A 24,961-nucleotide genomic window follows, 5' to 3' on the forward strand; every position below is an offset into this window, starting at 1 on the left:
TTGTGTTGGTTTACGTAGTTCATTGTAGTTTCTGTATTGTTCATGTAGCACCATGGTCCTGAAAAACATTGTCTCGTTTTTACTGTGTACTGTACCAGCAGTTATGGTCGAAATAACAATAAAAAGTGACTTGAAATAACACACACAAAATGCTGGTGGAACACAGCAGGCCAGACAGCATCTATAAGGAGAAGCACTGTCGACATTTCGGGCCGAGACCCTCCGTCAGGACTAACTGAAGGGAAAGATAGCAAGAGATTTGAAAGTAGTGGGGGGAGGGGGAAATGCGAAATGATAGGAGAAGACCGGAGGGGGTGGGATGAAGCTAAGAGCTGGAAAGGTGATTGGCAAAAGTGATAGAGAGCTGGAGAAGGGAAAGGATCATGGGACGGGAGGCCTCAGGAGAAAGAAAGGGGGATGGGGAGCACCAGAGGGAGATGGAGTACAGGCAGAGTGATGGGCAGAGAGAGAAAAAAAAAACAAACAACTAAATATTGTCAGGGATGGGGTAAGAAGGGGAGGAGGGGCATTAACGAAAGTTAGAGAAGTCAATGTTCATGCCATCAGGTTGGAGGCTACCCAGCCGGTATATAAGGTGTTGTTCCTCCAGCTTGAGTGTGGCTTCATCTTGGCAGTAGAGGAGGCCATGGATAGACATATCAGAATGACTTGACTTGACTTGAGACACACACCTCTTGGAGCATGTAATAGGTAGCGGGAGCTTATCAGCCTTACCACCTCCTGGCTATAACAAGCTGAAGGAACCCATCAAAACATAGTGAAAGTTTGTGTTGACAACCAGCGCAGCCAAGGATGTGCTAGAGGCAGCCCGCAAGAGTCACCACACGTTCTGCCACTAACATCACATGTCCACCCTGTTCAGCAGAACAACAACATCTCCCTGTCAAACTACTTCTTAAATGAAACTACTACATTGTCCTTTCCTTTGGCATCTCATTCCATATACTCACCACCCTCTGTGCAAACAAATTGCCTCTCAGGTCCCTTTTAATTCTTTCCCCTTTTACCCCTTGCCTCCAATTTTTGGATTCTCCTTCCCAGAGGAAAAGACAGACTCCAATTTAGAGACAGAGACAAGAGTTTATTCGTTAAAATTCCAAAAGAAAATCAGTGGCTCAACAGTGCAAGAAGTAATGTTCTCAAAACTAGAACGCCACGATTAGCACTAATCGGGCATCTGCTTAAATAATACAAGTAATACAGAATCCTCAAGCCTATCAAAATAGACTAACAAGTTTAAACAGCAAACACCAGGAGACCGCATTACAAAGAGCAAGTCACTCGAGAAAAACACAATCAATGCTAAACAATTAACGACATATTAAACAACAATTAACCAATTCAGGTGCTCTTAAAAACCTCGGGCCCTGTGCTCTCTGGCGCCTCACACTGGCCGGAAGAGTCCATTACAGGGAGGTCATGCCTATTGTGGTGGATGGAGCAAAGCTGCTCTTGAAGAGTCAAAATATTCAGGAGTGATTGACAGGTTGGAATGTAATCAAAGCGTACAGGAGGTTTGTACATAAACAGATGAGTTACAGTCCTGAGGGGTCCAGATGGGTTTACATATAGAGTAATGGATTTCTGCCATGAGTTGCAGTTTAGAATCTAATCAAGGTGATAGAGATTGAAGACAGTTAGGAATTTAATTCAGGGATTTGTTGGCTTTTGATGAGATTTATGTATGGAGTGATGCACAACTGAGAGTAGGAACCTGACTATGGAGCTTGGTCTAGTCCTGATGAAGGGTCTCGGCCTGAAACGTTGACTATTTATTCCCGACGATAGGTGCTGTCTGACCCACAGAGCTCCTCCAGCATATTGTGCACATTGCTCTGGATTTCCAGTATCTGCAGTACTTCTTGTGTCTATGACCATGGAGCTCTGGGCTCGAACACGGGTGTTGGAATCCCATTGAAACCTACTGAATACTGGTTCAAAAATTCAAAGTGCATCTATTATCAAAGTATGTAAGGAGTACACAATCCTGAGATTCATCTTCCCACAGATACAGAAAAACTATGGAACCCCTTCAAAGAAAACCTTCCTCCGGCAGCAGCCAGTGGGAGGGAGACTGGTCAAACACAGGCAGAGATCCAAAATTCAGATGGAGCTGGACACCCACTTGCCTTCCGCTCTCACCCCCATTGATTACAACCTTGCTTGTGTTTGATCCGTGAGTTGCTCGAGGACTGGAGCTGATCATGGGTTTGCGCTCCACCATTCAGCACATTCCGTCCTCAATCACACCGAATCCTTTCAGATTCAGCAAAAGCACCAGGTTACTCAGTCGGTCCAAAAACACAGTATCAAAATACAAATTACAGGCTCTAATCGCACTCAAAGGAGAGGTTGTGGATGTCATTTACTTAAGATTTTCAGAAGGCATTTGATGAGGTGCCTCACACGAGGCTGCTTAACAAGTTAAAATCCTACGGTATTACTGGAAATATACAGGCATGGAAAGCAGAACGGCTGACAGGCAGGAGGCAGCAAGTGAGAATAAATAGGGCATTTCTGGTGGCGTTTCTCAGGGGTCAGTATAGGGACCACTACTGTTCATATTGCTTGTCAGTGATTTAGATAGCAGAATTGATGGCTTTGTGGCAATGTTTGCCAATGATACCCAAAGATAGGTGGAGGGGTAGGTAGTGGTGAGGAAGCAATGCGATTGTACAGGACTTAGACAAATTGGAAGAATGGGCAAAAAGTGGTAGATGGAATATAGGGTGTGAAATGTATGATGATATATTTTGGTAAAAGGAACAACAGTGTAGACTATTATCTAAATGGGGAGAAAATTCTTACATCAGAGGTGCAAATGGACTAGGGAGTCTTCATGCAAGACTCCCAGAAGGTTAATTTACAGGTTGAGTCTGTGGTAAAGAAGGCAAATGCAATGTTGGCATTTATTTCAAGGGGAATAGAATATAAAAACAAAGATAATACGGAAGATTTATAAGGCACTAGTCAGGCCGTGCTTGAAGTATTGTCAACAGGACTTGATAACATGGATGTGTAGAGAATATTCCGTCTAGTGGGGTATCCAGAACTAGAAGGCACAGCCTCAAAATCGAGGGGGCGGTCTTTTAGAACTGAAGTAAGAAGGAACTTTTTTAGCCAAAGAGTGGTGAATCTGTGGAATGCTCTGCCACAGACTGCGGTGGAGGCCAAGTCTGTGGGTATATTTAAAGTGGAAGTTAATCATTTCCTGATTGGTTGAGGCATCAAGGGATACAGTGAGAAGGCAGGGGCATGGGGTTGAATGGGATCTGGGATCAGCCATGAAGAAATGGTGGCGCAGACTCAATGGGCTGAATAACCTAATTCTGCTCCTATATCTTATGGTCTAATAGAAGGGCATCCTTTTAGAATAGAGATGTGCAGAAATTCATTTAGCCAAAGAGTGCTGAATCATTGGTTGTATTTAAGGATGAAGTTGATAGGTTCTTGATTAGTCAGGGTGTCAAAGGTTATGGGGAGAGGGCAGGAGAATGGGGTTGAGAGGGATGATAAATCAGCCATGGAATGGTGGAGCAGACTCAATGGGCCAATTCTGTTCCTATGTCTCATGGTCTAAAAGGTTAAACCTTTGCTCAAGACTGTGATAAACTGAGCTTTGCAACCTGTCCCACAACCCCCCTACCCACCATTCCCAGTCCCGAACTTTAGTTGAGTGACACACATCCATATAGTATAGTGGAAAAGGTGGGGGCAGGCATCATACCTGTAATTCTTCCAAAGAGATGATGATAAGACACATTCCTCGCTGATGGTAACCAGAGGATGAAAATGTTTCCTTTATCTCTAGCTGATGCAAAATTTCATCATGGATGCCTGCCTTCATCAAGATGTGCCTCGGGTGGGGGGAGAAAGTAACTCACTCAGGTTGCAGGAGGAACTCGGGTCAGGCAGCGTTTCTGGGGTTATTTATCAGCAATCTATCTCCATAGATGCTGCCTGACCTGCTGAGTTCCTCCAGCATATTATGGGAGTTACTTGGTATCTGTGAAATTTCTTGCATCCGGGAGATTGGGTGGAAGCTTATAAGATTATGTAGATGAAGTAGACAGACAACATCTTTCTCCTGGGGTTGAAATATCGAACACTAGAGAACATGCATTTAAGGCGAGAGTGGGCAAGATCAAAGAGGACATGCAGGGCAATGTTTTTTCACATGGAGAGTGGTCAGTGCCAGGAGCAGTGTGGGAGTCAGGTACAATGAAGGTGTTTAAGGGGGTCTTGGATAGGCACATGAATGTGTAGAGAATGTAGGCAGAAGGCATAGATTTAGTTTAAGCTTTTTAGTTAAAGGTCCTCTTCCTGTGCTGCATTCTTCCATGTTCTAAGTTTTGAGAAATAGTTCAGATCTACTCAAGAGAAATATCATTCACCACCTCCCGGCATCTGTAGGAGGCATTAACATCTGTGCCTGCACTTCCTCCCTCACCACCACCCAAGGACCTAAACAGCCTTTCCAGGCAAGGCAGAGATTCAGCTCCTCCAACATTGTCTTTTGGTAAATTTATTTAATATTAAGTTATTACCCCTTAGCCATCAGGCTCTTGAACCAAAGGAGATAACTTCACACAACTTCACTTGCCCCACCTGTTTTTGGTTATTATTTTATGGATTTATTGAATATGCTGGCAAGAAAATGAATCTCAAAGTTGCATATGGTGACATACTCGTACTTTGATAATGAAGTTACTTTGAACTTTACAGAGAGGAACAGTGAAAAACACTGTCCTGCATGCCATCCTGTGAAGCATTTTGTCATGTCATTGCATTGAGGAAGTTCAAAGAAAAAGCATTAACAGAATGCAGAATAAAGTGTCACAGTTACAGAAAAAAGTGCACTGCAGGCTAACGAGGTAGACTGTGAGGTTGCCTCAAGATTCAGGGGAGAAGATTTAGGATGGAGTTGAGGAGAAACTGTTTTTCCCCCAGAGAGCGGTGAATCTGTGGAATTCTCTGCCCAGGGAAGCAGTTGAGGCTTCCTCACTAAATATATTTAAGATACAGTTAGATAGATTTTTACACAGTAGGGGAATTAAGGGTTATGGGGTAGATGGAACTGAGTTTACAGACAGATCAGCCATGATCTTATTGAATGGCGGGGCAGGCTGGATGGGCTGGATGGCCTACTCCTGTTTCCTATGTTCTTATGTCTAAGGTACATCTTGTTGCACAAGGGGGCCATTGATGAGGTCCTCCATTGGTTGGGGTCACCATGGATGTGTTCTAGCTGTCCATGTGATACCAAGCCAGTACACAAGTCAGGACAGTATACTATGGAGAGCAGGCTGTTGTCCATGTAGCAGGCTCACCATCTCTAAGCAGTTGATAAACCTAAAGGAATAAAGAAATTGGATCAGCAAATTTGCTGATGATACAGAGAGTGGAGGTGTAGTGGACAGTGAAGAAGGTTTTCAAAGCTTGCAGAGGGATTTGGACCAGCTGGAAAAATGGGCTGAAAAATGGCAGATGGAGTTTAATACAGACAGGTGTGAGGTATTGCACTTTGGAAGGAAAAACCAAGGTAGAACATACAAAGTAAATGGTAGGGCACTGAGGAGTGCAGTAGAACTGAGGGATCTGGGAATACAGATACAAAATTCCCTAAAAGTGGCGTCACAGGTAGATAGGGTCGTAAAGAGAGCTTTTGGTAAATTGGCCTTTATAAATCAAAGTATTGAGTATAAGAGTTGGAATATTATGGTGAGGTTGTATAGGCATTGGTGAGGCCGAATTTGGAGTATTGTGTGCAGTTTTGGTCACCGAATTACAGGAAGGATATTAATAAGGTTGAAAGAGTGCAGAGAAGGTTTACAAGGATGTTGCTGGGACCTGAGAAACTGAGTTACAGAGAAAGGTTGACTAGGTTAGGACTTTATACCCTGGAGCTTAGAAGAATGAGGGGAGATTTGATAGAGGTATATAAAATTATGATGGGTATATATAGAGTGAATGCAAGCAGGCTTTTTCCACTGAGGCCAGGGGAGAAAAAAACCAGTGGACATGGGTTAAGGGTGAAGGGGGAAAAGTTTAAAGGGAACATGGGGGGGGGGGGGCTTCTTCACACAGAGTGGTGGGAGTGTAGAATGAGCTGCCAGATGAAATGGTGAATGCGGGCTCTCTTTTGACATTTAAGAAAAACTTGGACAGGTACATGGATGAGAGGGGTATGGAGGGATATGGCCCAGATGCAGGTCAGTGGGACTAGGCAGAAAAATGGTTCGGCACAGCCAAGAAGTGCCAGAAGGCCTGTTTCTGTGCTGTAATGTTCTATGGTTCTAATGTTCTATGGGATAGCAGAGACCCATACAGTTTGGCACCAGCAGTGTCGCAGGAGTTGGGAAGAAGAGAGTATGTCCGGAGTGGGTGGTAATTTTGATTATGCTGGCTGCTTCACTGAGGCAGTGAGAAGTATAGACCAACTCCATGGCTGGTCTCCATGATGTGCTGAGCTGTGTCTACAACTCTCTGCTGTTATTGTGGTCACGTGTTGTGCAGTTGGCATGCTAGGATGTGTGGCATCCTGCAGGAATCTGTTGGGAGAGGAGAGTGGGCTGTGAGAAAAAGGGAAGGAGTACGAGAGAGATGTGATAGGCAGGTGAGGAGAAGAGAGTAGCCAGAATGGAGAATGGAAAAGAGAAGAAAGGGGAACGGAAAGAATTACCAGCAGTCAGAGAAATCAATGTTCATGCCATCAGTCAGGTTGGAAGCTACCCAGACAGAATATGAGGTGTTGCTCATCAGTAGAGAGGGCCATGAGCAGACATGTGAGAATGAGAATGGGAAGTGGAATTAAAATGGTTGGCCACAGCATTTTCTCTTTGTTGTGTTCAGAGAGAAGGTGGTCTCTCTGTCTCTCATAAACGCAAAGGATTCTGCAGAAATCTCGAACAACATACAGAAAATACTATAGGAGCTCAGCTGATCTGTCAGCATCTCTGGAAGGAAGTGAACAGGTGTGAAATGTTTTCTATTAATGCAAGATTTTCTTTATAAGGTACACCCACACACCTGCACATTAATGCAAGTATCTAACCAGCCAATCCTATGGCAGTAACTCAATGCATAAAAGCACGCGGACATGGTCAGGGGGTTCAGTTATTTTTCAGACCAAACATCAGAATGGGGAAGAAATGCGATCCAAGTGACATTGTCCATGGAATAGGTGCTGGTGGCAGGCAAGATGGTTTGAGCACCTCAGAAACTGCTGATCTGGAATTTTCACACACAATGGTTTCTAGAGTTTACAGAGAATGGATGGAAAAAAAACATCCATTGAGCAAAAATGTCTTGTTCATGAGAGAGATCAGAGGGGAATGGTCAGACTTGAAGTTGACAGGAAGACAACAGTAACTCAAATAATGACACACTACAACAGTGTCGGCCTATCAATATTCGATGGATTTAAATGTGACCGCTCTCCAAGTGCTTCCTTCTTGTGTATCATCCATATCCTCCCATCCCCACGTATCAACAAGGATGCTACCAGGATGGAGGACCCGAGTTATGAGAAAAGATTGAGTGGGTTAGGACTTTATTTCTTGGAATGCAGAAGATCGACAGGAGATTTGATAGAGGTGTACGAAATTATGAGAGGTATAGATAGGGCAAAAGCAAGAAAACTTTTTCCACTGAGGTTGTGTGGAACTACAATTAGATGTCATGGCTAAGAGTGAAAGGTTTAAGTGGAACATGAGATGGAACCTCTTCACTCAGAGGATTGTAAGAATGTGGAACAAACTGCCAGTGCAGGTGGCGAATGCCAGCTTGACTTCAATGTTTAGGAGAAGTTTGGATAGGTAAATGGATGGTAGGGGTATGGAGAGCTATGGTCCTGGTGCAGGTTGATGGGAGTAGGCAGCTTAAATTGTTTGTCATGGACTAGATGGGCCAAAGGGCCTGTTTCTGTGCTGTACTTTTCTATGATTATCTCAACAAACTGTTAACCCACCAACCCGCCAGTCTCTGTGGGAGAAACTGGAGGTCCCGGTGGAGAACCAGCGCAGTCACACAAATTCCACGTGTGTAGCACCAGAGCTCAGGATCCAGCCTGGGTCGCTAGAGCCGTGAGACAGCAGCACTACCTGCTGCGTGCGTGCGCGCGCATGCGTGTGTGTTTATGCGAATCCCACGCCAGATAAGTGAAGTCTCCGGAACCTTCCGACTCTGGTCTCCAGATAACATGAATCAAATCAGAGGTCAAAGAGCCCCTTTCTTGTAGGTAAACACGAGCTAAAGTTTGGCACGGTGCTCTGCTTTCAGTCAACAGGGTCTCCTGTCTCTGGCGGAGAGCTGATCGAACAAGACGTGTTGTGACAAGGGAGCCGTGTACGTTTAACAAGAATCTCATGCCACAACACTGGCTTCTCACGATTAATTATGGGATGTTTCGGTTGGTTGACAAGATCAAGTGGGCTTTGATGGATGTTAAAAGGTTGACTGTCTGACCAGACAGACACTGGTAAGACCTGCTTGCCAGCATTTCACATAGATTCCTCTACTGAGTTCAACCATAACTCAAAGTACTTGCCAGAGGGGGAGATCTTAAACAAGTAGATCAAAGCCAGCATCTGATGGTAATTGTCTCCCACTGATACGTGACACAAATCCCCCTGTGGGTCCGTCTCGGAGAGCTTTTTTGAGCGGACTGCACTCTTTGGTGCGGGAGCCCTTTCAGCGTGTCACTAAAGTCAATTATAAACACATTAAACAGGCCTGCACTCTGGATTCTTTCAAGAGATGGCTAAGGTCAAGTTGTATTGGTTGTACATTCCAAATTTCAGAATCAGAATCAGGTTTATTATCACTGGCATATGTTGTGAAATATGTTGATTTGTGGCAGCAGTACAGGGCAATACATAAAATGTACTATAAATTACAATAAGAAAAATATCTCACTGTAATTTATAGTAATATTTATATATTGCACTGCACTTAATTTTATATACTGTGTATACTGTGCAAAAGCCAGGCACCCTTAGCCTAAGACTTTTCACAGAATGATAATACACATAAATAATTATATAAATATATATTTAACATGTATTATGTATATAATTAAATTAAATAAGTAGTGCAAAGAGAGCGCAAAAATAGTGAGGTAGTGTACATGGGTTCATTGTCTGTTCAGAAATCTAATAGTGGAGGCAAGAAGGTGTTCCAAAAATGTGTGTAGGCCTTCAGGATCCTGTGCCTGCTCCCTAATTCGAAGAGGGCACTTCCTGGGTTGTTAACATTCCACCCCCAGAGGCTGGAGACAGCTCAGTCTGTTAGCTGCCAACTGCACCAGTAGAACATGGAACAGTACAGTACTTCAGCCCACATTGCTGTGTTGATCTAATAAAATTGGTAAGTAAAAGCCTAATTTCAATTTCCATATCAAACCAAAACATTGGCTGTTTATTCATTTCCATAGATGCTGCCTGACCTGCTGAGCTCCTCCAGCATTTTGTGTCTGTTGCTCTGGATTTCCAGCATCTCGTGTTTATGTCACTATCCCTCCAACTCTACATACTCATGTGCCAAACCCAGAGCCTCTAAGTCCCCCTGTCATACCCATCTCCACCACCAACTCTGCCACCCTATTCACAGTACCAATCACTCTCAGAACTAACCTCATAAATTGGCCATTGATCTTGAAAATATAATGGAATTAAAGAGTTCCGGCCAAGCTGTGTTAGAATTAGGGCAGAGCTGTTGGGACTATGGGGAGAATATAATGGGATTAGCGTAGGCCTAGTGAAAATGGGTGCTTGATGGTTGGCATGGGTTTGGCACAGAATCTGTTCTGCCACTCCATGGCTGATTTATCATCCCCCCTCAACCCCATTTACCTGCCTTCTCCCTGTAACCTTTGGCGCCCTTTCAAATCAAGAACTATCAACTCCCCGCTTTAAATATTCCCATTGACTTAGCGTCCACAGCTGTCTGTGGCAATGAATTCCACAGATTCACCACCCTCTGGCTAAAGAAATTTCTCCTCAAGAATGGTCTAAATGGATGTGCCCTCTGGTCCTAGACTTCCCCAATATAAGAAACATCTTAAACTTATTTTTCTCTTGTACATTCAAGCATCAAAGCGTACAGAGCAATGCATCGTTTTGCATCAAGGATCGTGCTGGGGGCAACCCAGAAGTGTTGTCATGCCTCCGGCGCCAGTGCAACATGCCCACACCTCATTAACCCTAACCCGTACTGTGTGAGGAAACTGACGCGGTCGCAGGGTGAACGTACAAACTCCTTGCAGACAGCGGCGGGAATCGAACCTTGATCTTGCAGCTGGCGCTGTAAGACGTTTCGCTAGCCGCTACACTACCAAACCACCCTCCGTTCCACAGCAGCTGCTCTGCTCTCCCAGTTACATGACGGTCACTACACTTCAAAATGAAGTTACCCGTTCCCTGATGCGGGGTTTCGGCCCAAAAGATTGACAATCATTTTGCCCCCAACAGACGACACTTCACCTTACTGGGTATATCCAGAGGATTGTTCATTTCTTTAGCTAGCCGCCAGTTGCTTCACAGGATCCTTGAGAGATTGGAATGAAGTGCCAGTGCACTTTTCTTTCTTTCTTTCTGTAAATATCTGCTCTTTCAGCCCTTAAATCAATACCTCTGGACGTGGCTTTTCAATCTGGATGTGGGATTCCTCCGGATGCTCCGGTTTCCTCCCTCATTCCAAAGACGCACCGGTCAGTAGGTCAATTGGTCATTGTAAGTAGTCCTGTGGTTAGGCTAGGGTTAAGTTGGGGTTACCGGCAGTGTAGCTGAAAGGGTCAGAAAGGCCTATTCCACCCAGTATCTCTAAATAAAATGTCGATGAACAAGTCTCATGGTCAGTTCAACTTGAAGCCCACTGACACCTATGCCAAATAATAAACAGTCAATATTTCAGGCCGAGACCCTTCATCAGGATCCTTCTGTGTCCGAATGAAGGGTCTCAGCCTAAAATGTCAGCTGCTTATTCGTGACCTGCCAAGTCCCTGAAGCATTTCGTGTGCGTGGCTCTGGGCTTCCAGCTGCTGCAGAATCTCTTGTGTTTCTGAAGCCCAGTTTTCTGACTTATTCTCCCCTGAGAGAAGAGTTTTCTTCCATTCCTTCCTCGCACCTCAGCTGATATGGTGACAGTGACTAACGAGAGTTTGCAGCCAAAGTAAACATCTTCAAAGGCCCAGCCCTGCCAGGAAAGTTTACCTGCTCGGTCAGTCAACAACCTGTCAAGATATTTTTGCAGTTGCTGGATTCTGCTTTATCACCCCGAGACAAACAGCCAAGGAAGATCTTCCAGTTTACCGACATCGAGCCACTGCTGTCCCTTCCCTCCTTTTGATCAGTAACTGATAGACCTCCATTCTCCTGTGACTTACTTAACATCATCAAAGACATTACATGGTAAATCACAGCTCAGAAACAACCCCTTCAGTCTGCAATGCCTGTGCCAAACATGATGTCACATTAAACTAAATCTCCTCCGCCTCCACAGAGAACAGAAAGGCCCTTCAGCCCATCTAGTCCATGCTGACCCATTTTTCTGCCTAGCCCATCTACCTGCATCCAGACAAATCTGTCCCACTTGGGTACCAATCCAAGCTTCTCCTAAATGTCACAGGTAAGATGCTGAAGAACCTGGGGATAACTAATGTTGTTCAAATGTTACTCTTTGAGTAAGCCATGAAGTTATAGGCTAGTGAGCATGATATCAGTAGTAGGAAGGTCAGAAGGCATTCTAAGGGATTGGATGTGTAATTATTTCTATAAGCATGGACTGATTATGGATAGTCAAAATGGCTTTGTGCGTGATAGGCTGTGCCTAGCCAACCTTAGGAGTTTTTCAAGCAGATTACCAGGAAAGGCAGTGGACATTGTCTACAATGGATTTAGCAAGTCCTTCGATAAGGTCCCGCTGGTCAAGAAGGTTTAGTCAATTGGCATTTAGAGTGAGGCATCATTGGTTTCACAGGTTTGTACTTTGCACTTTGGAGAAGCCAGGTCTTTAGTAGCTGTATGCTCGGTGACTGGAGGCCAATAACGAGTGCTGGGTCTGTTGTTGTTTGTCATCTATATCAATGATCTGGATCATGTGGGAAACTGGATTAGCAAATTTGCTATTCAATCATGGCAGATTATTTTCTCAAACCCATTCTCCCACCTTCCCCTCATAACTATTCCACTCTTTAAATCAAGGCCGTACAGCTCTGTGTAAAAGTCTTAGGCACCAATATATAGCTAGAGTACTCAAGACTTCTGCTCGGTACTCTGTCTACCAAATGTTTATCAATATTAACAAAAACTTAAGACTCATAAATATTGCAGTTTCAAGGATACATAATGGGAGGATAGAGATGACTCTTTCCACTGCATGCTTCAAATCAAAATTAACCCAAGCAGGAAATAATATTTAAAAAAACAGCTTGCAGTACCATGCAACGGTCTTAGGCACCGCATCTATGTATATGTATCCAAGACTTTTATACAGTACTGTATAATCTCTGCCTTAAATATTCCCAATGATTTTGTCTCTGCAACTGCCTGTGGTAACAAATTCCACAGATTCACCACCCTCAGGCTGAAGAAATTTGTGCTCATCTCAGTTTTAAAGGGACATCCCTTCATTCTGAGGGCATGCCCTCAGATACTGGACTCTCCTACTAATGGAAACATCCTCTGCACCTCCACCTTATCTGGGCCTTTCAGTGACCAGACCTGCGAAGGAGGAAACACCTCAATACTTCTTCAGAATAAAAATCCGCCCGAGAGAGTAGACAAGGCCTCAGATGAAAAGCAGAGGCTTGGTAGTAAACCACTGTGTCAAAATATCTGTAAGGAATTTCACACTCCCTGCTGTCCTTCCCCCTTCCCTTTCTTCCATGGTCCACTATTTAGCTTTTTATCTCATCCACCTATCAACTTCTTACTTCATCTTCTTCCCCCACCTTTCCCCTCAGCTGGTCTCACCTATCGCCTCCTTTCTCTTCCCCCTACCCTCTTATAGCTTCTTCCCCCTTCCTTTTCAGTTCTGATGGAGGGCCTCAGCCTGAAAAACTATTTATTACCCACCATAGTGCAGCCTGCCCTCCAGCATGTAGTGTGTGCTGCTCAAGATCTCCACCCCTGCAGAACCTCATGTTTAGAAAATGATAGAAACATTTAAGAACAAAATGGTGCTAATATAGAACTTCCCTTTTTCGCCCCGTAAGTGTCTATCTTTAGAAACAATACCAAAATCAGGGGATTCTGATGGAAAATTCAGGCAGCCCTGACCTGGGAGGGCCGTGAGGTAAAGTATCACTGATATTCTATCCCCTCTGAGTCACCAAGAGACTTTCAGTTTGTTTACTCAAGCCAGTTTGTGTTGTCTGAGATGTCACTGAAGAAAGGTTCATCAGTGTGACTTAGATTAATGAGGTAGTCTATGAACCTGACACCCCTATTGCACACATCATAGCTGAAGCATTTTAACAAAAGGAAGCAGGTCTTCAGAAAGACACAGAATCATTTTCAATATAGACTTGGAATCGGGATCAGGGTTATGTCCTCTGAATTATGTCATTAAATTTGTGGCAGCATACAGTGCAATACTTTTAAAAATGTCTATAAATTATAATAGAAAATCAAATAAAGTTCAAAGTAAACAAAGTTCAAAGTTCAACTTTCATTTATTATCAAAGTACATATGTTACCATATGCAAACCTGCCATTCATTTTCTTGCAGGCATTCACAACAAATCCATAGAATAATTACAGAATCAATGAAAGACCACCCAGCTAAGGTGTTCAGCCAGAGTGCAGAACATAACAAACTGCGCAAATACAAAAAGAAATAATAGTAACACACACAAAATGCCGGAGGAACTCAGCAGGTCAGGCAGCATCTATGGAAAAACATTTCGGGCCGGGTCCTGCCAAAGGACCTCGTCCCATAACATCACCTGTACTCTTTTCCACAGATGCTGCCTGGCTTGCTGAGTTCCTTTTGTATGTGTTGCTTGGATTTCACATCTGCAGATTTTCCTCTTGAAAATAATAAATAAATGAGTAATAATTATCAAGAACACGAGATGAAGAGGCCTTGAGTCTTAAATAGTGCAAAAGAGGAACAATGAGATACCCCTGAAACGTCAGCTGTTTATTCATTTCTACAGATGCTGCCTGGTCTGCTGAGTTCCTCCAGCGTTTTAAGCTGGCCCCATAACTCTATCCTATCCCTCTACCTGTCCAAATGTCTTTTAAATTTTATTTGTGTGGACAGTATGTATGCATGTTACTTTTTCCAAGTGGTTGTTTTGAGGAAAGATTCTGTGAGTGGTCACCCACGTCCTTCTCACAGCGCAGTGTTTTTTTTAAAACGAGGCAGAGTTGCGAGCTTGACACTCAACCTGGCACGGATGGAAAGCGTGTCGGGGAGCGGCCCGACTGGATTCGAACTCAGGAACCTTCGCTCCGGAGTCCGGCGTTAATGTCACTGCACCACCAGCCAGCCTTATGTATGTACAGTACCTATAAAGAGTATTCAACCCAATTGAAGTTTTCATATTTTCTTGTTTTACAACACTGAGTCACAATGAATTTAATTTGGCTTTTTTGGCACTGGTCAACAGTAAAGACTCTTTCATGTCAAAAGTCAAATTTCTACAAATTGCTCTAAATTTATTACATTTATTAAATACAAAATAATTGATTGCATAATTACTCATCCCTTCAAGTCCGTACTTAGCAGATCCACTTTTCAGAGGTTTCAAAAGGTACATTTAATGTCAGAGAAATGTATACAATATACACCCTGAAATGCTTTTTCGTCACAAACATCCAGAAAAACAGAAGAGCCCCAAAGAATGAATGACAGTTAAATGTTAGAACCCCAAAGTCCCCTCCAGCTCCCCTCCCTACTGTGCATAAGCAGTAGCAAACAACGATTCCCCCCTCACCCCACCAGTAAAAAAAAACATCGGCACCCACCACTGAGCACTCAAGTGTGAGCAAAGCAGCAGCAAAGACACTTGCAGTACCCCAAAGGCTACACGGTTTTCAACATACCAGAGGCTCTCCCTAATAAGGGAGAAAGAGGTGCCTCCATTTCACAGAGAGGGGAGACATAACAAATAACTCACCGGTTTAAGATGCTAAAAGTCTGTTGCGTTGCTTTTTCTGAGCTCTGTGCCCAAAGATCTCAGGTCTCTGGACACACAGCCGTAGATCTTCTGACTCCCACGACGACACACCGATCTTCTGCCGTGACACCGCCTTACAATCCCCCGTCTCCAGAGCCACGGAATCTCTCGGACCTCCGAAGGCGAGCGAAGCTCTCAGGCCGAGCATGTCGCATAACGGCCAGTTGTGGAACCCCAGAGCGGGTCCCATTCCCGCAAAGAACCATAGTCAGCGTGTAATTCCAGGTCAGGGTCTTCAAAAATACAGATATTAAATATAGACATAGAGCTGTTTCCGAAGATGCAAGCAAAGGAGTCGCTGTTTTGGCAGCAAATACAGCCTTGAGTCTGTGTGGATAGGTCTCTATCAGCTTTGATCTATCTGAACACTGCAATTCTCCTCCATTCTTCTTTACAAAGCTGCTCAAGCTCTGTCAGATTGCATGGGGATTGTGAGTGAACAGCCCTTTTCAAGCCCAGCCACAAATTCTCCATTGGATTGAGGTCTGGACTCTGACTTGGCCACTCCAGAACATTAACTTTCAAATGAAAATCTGCAGATGCTGGGAATCCAAGCAAAACACACAAAATGCTGGAGGAACTCAGCAGGCCAGGCAGCATCTATGGAAAAGGTTACAGTCAAGACTTCAGGCCAAGATCCTTCATCAGGACCTGTTTTTAAGCCAAGTTGCAGTTCTTTTGCAGACTGAATCAGGTTTTCCTCCAGGATTTCCCTGTATTTTGCTGCATTCATTTTACACTCTACCTTCACAAGCCTTCCAGGGCCGACTGCAGTGAAGCATCCCCACAGCATGTTGCAGCCACCACCATGCTTCATGGTAGGGATGACGAGCGGCGTATGGCTTACACTAAACAATGTTTAGTTTGATAGCCCATAAGCTCAATTTTGTTTTCATCAGACCGTAGAGCCTTCATTCAGCTGACTTCTGTCTCCCACATGCCTTCTGGCAAACTCTAGCTGAGAGTTCATATGAGTTTTTTTTCATTAGTGGTTTTCTCTTTGCCACTCTCCCATAAAGCTGTGACTGGTGAAGTACTGGGGCAACAGTTGTTGTATGCGCAGTCTCTCCCATCTCAGCCACTGTAGCTTGTAACTCCTCCAGAGTTGTCATAGGTCTCTTGGTGGCCTCCCTCACCAGTCCCCTTCCTGCACGGTCTCAGTTTTTGAGGCCAACCTGCTCAAGGCAGATTTGCAGCTGTGCCATATTCTTTCCATTTCTTGATGATTGACAAATGCACCCCAAGGGTTATTCAGTAATTTGGAAATTTTCTTGTGTCTATCTCCTGACTTGTGCTTTTCAATAATGTTTTTGCAGAGTTGCTTGGAGTGTTCTTTTGTTTTCGTGGTGTAGTTTTTGCCAGGATACTGACTCACCAGCAGTTAGACCTTCCAGATACAGGTGTATTTGTACTACAGTCAATTGAAACACCTTGACGGTACACAGGTGATCCTCATTTAACTAATTACAAGACTTCTGAAAACCTAATTGGCTGTTCCAGTGATGATTTTGTGTGTCATATTAAAGGGGGGTGAATACTAATGTAATCAATTATTTTGTGTTTTATATTTGTAATTAATTTATTACTTTGTAGAGATAAAACAGAAACATAGAAAATAGGTGCAGGAGTAGGCCATTCAGCCCTTCGAGTCTGCACTGCCATTCAGTATGATCATGGCTGATCGTCCAACTCAGAACCCTGTACCTGCTTTCTCTCCATACCCCCTGATCCCTTTAGCCCCAAGGGCCATATCTAATTTCCTCTTAAATATAGCCAATGAACCAGCCTCAACTGTTTTCTGTGGCAGAGAATTCCACAGATTCACCACTCTCTGTATGAAGAAGTTTTTCTTCATCTCGGTCCTAAAAGGTTTCCCCTTTATCCTTAAACTGTGACCCCTTGTTCTGGACTTCTCCAACATCGGAAACAATCTTCCTGCATCTAGCCTGTCCAATCCCTTTAGAATTTTATACGTTTCAATAAGATCCCCCTCAATCTTCTAAATTCCAGTGAGTATAAGCCTAGTCGATCCAGTCTTTCTTCATATGGAAGTCCTGCCATCCCAGGATTCAATCTGCTGAACCTTCTCTGTACTCCCTCTATGACAAGAATGTCTTTCCTCAGATTAGGGGACCAATACTGTACACAATATTCTAGGAGCGGTCTCACCAAGGCCTTGTACAACTGCAGTAGAACCTCCCTGCTCCTGTACTCAAATCCTTTTGCTATGAATGCCAACATACCATTTGCCTTTTTCACCACATGCTGTACCTGCATGCCCACCTTCAATGACTGGTGTACAATGACACCCAGGTCTCGTTGCATCTCCCCTTTTCCTAATCGGCCACCATTCAGATAATAATCTGTTTTCCTGTTCTTGCAACCAAAGTGGATAACCTCACATTTATCCACATTAAATTGCATCTACCATGAATTTGCCCACTCACCTAACCTATCCAAGTCACCCTGCATCCTCTTAGCATCCTCCTCATAGCTAACACCGCCACCCAGCTTCGTGTCATCCTCAAACTTGGAGATGCTGCATTTAATTTCCTCGTCTAAATCATTAATATAGGTATATTGTAAACAACTGGGGTCCCAGCACTGAGCCTTGCAGTACCCCACTAGTCACTGCCTGCCATTCTGAAAAGGTCCTGTTTACTCCCACTCTTTGCTTCCTGTCTGCCAACCAATTCTCTATCCACATCAATACCATACCCCCAATACTGTGTGCTTTAAGGTTGCACACTAATCTCCTGTGTGGGACCTTGTCAAAAGCCTTTTGAAAATCCAAATATACCACATCCACTGGCTCTCTCCTATCCATTCTACTAGCTACATCTTCAAAAAATCCTATAAGATTTGTCAGACATGATTTTCCTTTCACAAATCCATGCTGACTTTGTCCAATGATTTCACCTCTTTCCAAATGTGCCGTTATCACATCTTTGATAACCGACTCTAGCATTTTCCCCACCACCGATGTCAGACTAACCGGTCTATAATTCCCTGGTTTTTCTCTCCCTCCCTTTTTAACAAGTGGGGTTACATTAGTCACCCTCCAGTCCTCAGGAACTAATCCAGAATCTAAGGAGTTTTGAAAAATTATCACTAATACATCCACTATTTCTTGGGCTACTTCCTTAAGCACTCTGGGATGCGGACCATCTGGCCCTGGGGATTTATCTGCCTTTAATCCCTTCAATTTACCTAACATCACTTCCCTACTAACATGTATTTCCCTCAGTTCCTCCATTTCACTAGACCCTCGGTCCCATACTATTTCCGGAAGATTATTTATGTCCTCCTTAGTGAAGGCAGAACCAAAGTAGTTATTCAATTGGTCTGCCATGTCTTTGTTCCCTATGATCAATTCACCTGTTTCTGACTGTAAAGGACCTACATTTGTCTTGACCAATCTTTTTCTTTTCACGTATCTGTAAAAGCTTTTACAGTCAGTTTTTATGTTCCCTGCCAGCTTTCTCTCAATCTTTTTTCCCTTTCCTAATTAAGCCCTTTGTCCTCCTCTGCTGGTCTCTGAATTTCTCCCAGTCCTCAGGTGTGCCGCTTTTTTTTGCTAATTTATATGTTTCTTCTTTGGGCTTGATACTATCCCTAATTTCCCTTGTCAGCCACGGGTGCACTACCTTCCCTGGTTTAGTCTTTTGCCAAACTGGGATGAACAATTGTTGTAGTTCATCCATGCGATCTTTAAATTGCATCTTATTAAATTAAATCTTAAATTGCATATCTACCATCAATCCTTTAAGTATCATTTGCCAGTCTATCTTAGCTAATTCATGTCTCATACCTTCAAAGTTACCCTTCTTTAAGTTCAGAACCTTTGTTTCTAAATTAACTATGTCACTCTCCATCTTAATGAAGAATTCCACCATATTATGGTCACTCTTACCCAAGGGGCCTTGCACAACAAGATTGCTAACTAACCCTTCCTCATTGTTCAATACCCAATCTAGAATGGCCTGCTCTCTAGTTGGTGCCTCGACATATTGGTTCAGAAAACCATCCCTCATACATTCCAAGAAATCCTCTTGCTCAGCACCCTTACCAATTTGGTTCACCCAATCTATATGTAGATTGAAGTCACCCATTATAACTACTGTTCCTTTATTGCACGCATTTCTAATTTCCTGTTTAATGCTATCCCCAACCTCACTACTACTGTTAGGTGGCCTGTACACAACTCCCACCAGTGTTTTCTGCCCCTTAGTGTTATGCAGCTCTACCCATATCGATTCCACATCCTCCGGGCTAATGTCCTTCCTTTCTATTGCGTTAATTTCCTCTCTAACCAACAATGCTACTCCACCTCCTTTTTTTCCTGTCTATCCCTCTTGAATATCCCTGGATGTTGAGCTCCCATCCTTGGTCACCCTGGAGCCATGTCTCTGTGATCCCAACTATATCATATTCATTAATAACTATCTGCACATTCAATTCATCCACCTTGTTACAAATGCTCCTCACATTGACACACAAAGCCTTCAGGATTGTTTTTACAACACTCTTAGCCCTTATACAATTATGTTGAAAAGTGGCCATTTTTGCCCTGGATTTGCCTGCCTGCCACTTTTACTTTTCACCTTACTACTTTTTGCTTCTACCCTCATTTCACACCCCTCTGTCTCTCTGCACTTGTTCCCATCCCCCGCCACATTAGTTTAAAGCCTCCTGAACAGGAGTAGCAAACGCTCCCCCTGGGACATTGGTTCCAGTCCACCCCAGGTGCAGACCGTCCTGTTTATACCAGTCCCACCTCCCCTAGAACTGGTTCCAATGCCCCAGAAATTTGAATCCCTCCCCCCGCACCATTTTTCAAGCCACGTATTCATCTGAAATATCCTCCTATTTCTACTCTGACTAGCACGTGGCACTGGTAGTAATCCAGAGATTATTACCTTTGTGGTCCTACATTTTAGTTTATCTCCTAACTCCCTAAATTCACCTTATAGGACCTCATCCCGTTTTTTACCAATATCGTTGGTACCTATGTGCACCACGACCACTGGCTGTTCACCCTCCCATTCCAGAATGTCCTGCAGCTGCTCAGAGACATCCTTGACCCTTGCACCGGGGAGGAAACATACCATCCTGGAGTCTCATTTACAGCCACAGAAACACCCATCTATTCCCCTTACAATCAAATCCCCTATCACTATAGCTCTCCCACTCCTTTTCCTTCCCTCCTGTGCCACAGAGTCACCCATGGTGCAATGAACTCGGCTGCTGCTGCCTTCCCCTGATGAGACATCTCCCCCAACAGTATCCAAAACAGTATATCTGTTTAGGAGGGAGATGACCCCGGGGACCCCTGCACTACCTGCCAACTGCTACACTGTCTAGTGGCCACCCCTTCCCTTGCTGCCCATGTAGCCTTTACCTGCAGTGTGGCCAACTCACTGAACATGCTATTCACAACTTTCTCAGCATCGCGGATGCTCCAGTATGAATCCAATCGCAGCTCCAGACGCTCAATGCGGTCTGCCAGAAGCTGCAGTTGGACACACTTCCTGCACACATAGTCGTCAGGGACACTGGAAGTATCCCTGATTTCCCACATGCTGCAGGATGAACAAACCACGGGGCCAATCTCAGCTGCCATGACCTACCCAATACTTGCCTCAACTTTTGAAACGTTCTCCTTTGAAAGGAACTTACCCGGCCTTACCTCACTTGTAGTGAAGCTCATCTTCAGCCTCTTCTCGTCAAAGCCTCAAATCTCTACTCCTTCACTGACTCACTAGTCACTTTCCACAGGCTGATCCACTTGAGCTACCCCTCTATTTATTTGTTTGAGTTTTCCAAACTGCTTGGTCACCTGACCTTGATTGCCCAATCAGCTGCTTTCTGCTGATTCTGAGCTATTCAAATCTTGATTGTCTAATCAACGGCTTTCTGCTGAGCTATTCAAATCTTGATTGACTTGATTGCACAGTCCAACTGCCAAAACTGCCAGAATCTCTCGAGTCAAAGCCTCAAATCTCCACTCCTTCACTGGCCCACTCACTCACTGGCAATAAAATATTTTATAACGATAAAATATGAAAACTTCTGGGTGGAGGGGGTGTTGGGGGGTGAAAACTTTTTTTATTTATGATTTATTTGGAGATACAGATCAAAACAGGCCCTTTTTTTATTAAGTGCAATTGTGACCAATAGCCAGATCAGAAATGCTGATCAAGTCAACTAGTTCCCAAAGAGAACTCTGATAGGCCAATCAGATGGTTCGCTGCTGCTCAGCGATAGAACATAAAAAAAATTATATGTACAATTAAGAAACATTAAAAAATAGTAGAAATACTGGAGTCATGATGATCATGATGAAGTCTGCTGGAGAGAGACATTTATATGCATGCTGCCCTCCATAATTCAGAGAGATTGAAGGATAAGGTTGCAGGGTGACAAAACGTGACAGGAGCACGTGGAACTAAAAACTAATCCCTACCGGGAGAAAACATCATCTGATATTTCTGCACTGTTCTCCAGCAGTTTAACGACTAAGTCCAGCCTACCGAGTTGCACTGCCCAGCACACTGTCCAGCACCACGTACACTGAACCAGCACTAGTCCAACGACAGGACAATTTACACTGACCAATCAACCTATTAACCGGTACACCTTCGGACTGTGGGAGGACAGCAGAGCACCTGCAGGGACGCACACAATTCGTGGGAAGAACATGCAAACCGCTTCAAAGCGGCACGGGGTTTTAACTCCAAACTCTGTAAGGCTCTGAGCTGTAATAGTGTCTCACTAACTGCTAAGCTACGGTGGCACACACCTGACCCTGTTATTGTACCCACCAAAGCCACTTCCTCTGCAGGTACAGGTTTCCCCCGCTATCCGAAGGTAGAGCATTCCTATGAAACCGTTTGTAAGCTGAAATGTCATAAAGCGAAGAAGCAATTACCATTGATTTATATGGGAAAAATTTTTGAGCGTTCCCAGACCCAAAAGATAACCTACCAAATCATGCCAACCACATAAAACCTAAAATAACACGAACATATAGTAAAAGCAGGAATGATATGATAAATATACAGCCTATACAAAGTAGAAATATTGTACGTATAGTGTAGTTTCACTTATCAGAATGGGGACGACAGCAAGTCAAAACTGATCTGGAGAAAAAAAAAATCGGCAGGTACACGCAAGCACACACAACTGCCCGCACAAGGCTTCATGGTAGTCTTTCTCAGGGTAAACACACGTATAAAGCAGGCGTCTTTTTTTCATAAAAGCGAAAATCCTCTTTGGTTAACGAAAACAGGTACTAACGTAGGTCTTTCGTAACAACGAGCTGTCGTAAAGCGAACATTCGAAAAACGGGAGCCACCTGTAGATCCATATATAGGCACCACCCTCTGTGTGAATTCATGGGTCCTCAGGTACCTTTTAAACCTATTTCCTCTCACTTCAACCTCAGCCCTCTAGTTTCTGATTCCCTTTCTCCGGGAAAAAGCCTGCGTGCATTGCCCCTATAGATACTGTTGTATATTTAATATTTTAGTAGTATTTGTGTAATCTTGTATGTGTATTGTTTGATTAAACAGTCTTGTTCATTTAAATAATTCATTATGGATTTTATGTATACTTACGTGAATTGCACATGTGATCACGCTAACATGTGATATGTGCGCACCTCACTTAAAGTAAACACGAAGTTAGACTCACATTTTGGACTTCCATGGTTTCCTTTGAATTAGTTTAATGTTTTCAAGTTACAAAACATAACAGATTCCCCTCATTAAGTTATACACAACTTAAAGGATTTGTCTTATGAGGGAAAATAGACAACATTTTGCTCAGATACAAGAGATGCTGCTGAGGCTGGAAATATTAAAATGGTGGAGGAACTCAACACATCAGGCAGCATCTATGGGGAGAAACAGCCCAAAATTTCAGCTGTTTCAAAATGTGGATTATGTTTAATATCACTGACTCATTGTGAAATTTGTTATTTCGCTGTAGCAGTACAGTGCAATATATAAAAAATATTATGTAAAATACAATAAGAAATATATATAAAAAATAATGCAAAAAGCGAGTAAAGGTAGGTAATGTCCATGGGTTCATGGTATGTTCAGAAATCTAATGGCAGAGGGGAAGAAGCTATCAGCAAAACATTGAATATGTGTCTTCAGGCTCCTGTGCCTCCTCGCTGATGGTAGTATTGAGAAGAGGGTGGTGGGGGAGGGGTGTCCTTCAGGATTAATGCCACCTTTTTAAGACATCTCCTGTTGAAGATGTCCTCGAAGGTGAGGAGATGATGCCCAAGTTGCTGAGTTCCTCCAGCATTTTATGTGAGTTCTTCCACTCAGTGTTCTCTGGAATTTACCAATCCAGAGTTCAATGCCTTGCTTTTTAACTTCTTTGCTAGATCCTTGCACTCTAATTGGAAGGACAAAACCATTTTTGTCACCATTTCAATGCATTCAATGTACACTCAGTGGCCACTTTATTAGGTACACCTGTACATCTGCTCATTAATGTAAATATTTAATCATCTAATCATGTGACAGCAACTCAATCTGTAAAAACATGCAGACATGGTCAAGAGCTTCAGTTGTTGTTCAGACCAAACATCAGAGTGGGAAAAGAAATGTGATATTAGTGATTTCCACAATGGATAATTGCTGGTGCCAGATGGGGGGATTTGAGTATCTCTGAAACTGATGATCTCCTGGGATTTTTACACTCAACAGTCTCCTGAGTTTACAGAGAATGGTGCCAGAAGCAAAAATACGTCCAGTGAGCAGCAGATCTGTGGGAGAAAATGCCTTGTTAATGAGTGAGGTCAGAGGAGAATGGCCAGACCTGTTCAAGCTGACAGGAAGGCGACAACAACTCATACAACAGTGGTGTGCAGAAAGGCATCTCACATCAAACCTTGAAGTGGACAGGCTGCAGCAGCAGAAGACCATGAACATACACTCAGGGCCACTTTATTAGGTACAGAAGGTACATATAAAGTGTCCAATAAGCTTTACACTATTACACTACAGTCTGAGGTTGCAACTATCACTAAGAGCTCATCAGAAACTCCTCTGACAAAGACTGTTTATTTCTTTAATTGTTGTTAATTAGTTTGAAACTACCCAGCAATTCTTCCATCCATCCCTCAAAGCAAACTAACCGAGCACTAAATGATTTAGCATTGGTCTCTCTACTGAGCTGTCTGTTTGTATTGATTTGTCTGTATCTATCGTCTGTGTTAGCCTATTGGTCTAACTCATTTTATCTATCTATTTCTATCTGTCTCTTGCAATCTATATCTTCATTACTCTAATTTTCTTCATCTCACTATCCATTTGTTTTTCTGCATTTATCAATACAAGTCTCTATGTCTAGTTTTACATACATTACTTAGACCCATACATTACTGTCAAAGGCTCTGCAGTATGCTGTAGAGCGTTGGGCTTCCAGGTTTTTCCAGCACCTGTATTTACTAATTGTTGTCTTAACGAGAATCAATAAGCCCTTGTGCTTTCTGTTTCATCTTTTCAAGTTGGATATGACTGGCATGGGTTTTCCCGCTTTCTATGATTACTTAATGTGGATTCCAGTTTTGTGTGGTGTTCAGAGTCCTTGTGTTGAGAAAGATTAGTCTTGCAATGTCGCTCAGTTGTGCGACCAATGTTCTGGTGCTATTCCGTTGTATAACCTCTTATTTCCAGCACTGCATGGGAGTCTGCCATTCTTCCACACCTGGGTTCAGTCATTACCAGCACGGTG

General features: G+C 43.4%; 1 long non-coding RNA gene across 1 annotated transcript in view; it reads right to left on the bottom strand.

The window, feature by feature from the left end:
- LOC140725879 (uncharacterized) overlaps window positions 1–20,973 on the bottom strand; it is a 56,205-nt gene extending 35,232 nt beyond the window's left edge. Inside the window, exon 1 of the long non-coding RNA XR_012098498.1 lies at window positions 20,895–20,973. This is a non-coding gene — a long non-coding RNA (uncharacterized lncRNA). The remainder of the gene's footprint in view (window positions 1–20,894) is intronic.
- Window positions 20,974–24,961: the final 3,988 nt, after the last annotated feature.

Source organism: Hemitrygon akajei, chromosome 4, assembly GCF_048418815.1.
Source record: "Hemitrygon akajei chromosome 4, sHemAka1.3, whole genome shotgun sequence".
Taxonomy (NCBI): Eukaryota; Metazoa; Chordata; class Chondrichthyes; order Myliobatiformes; family Dasyatidae; genus Hemitrygon; species Hemitrygon akajei.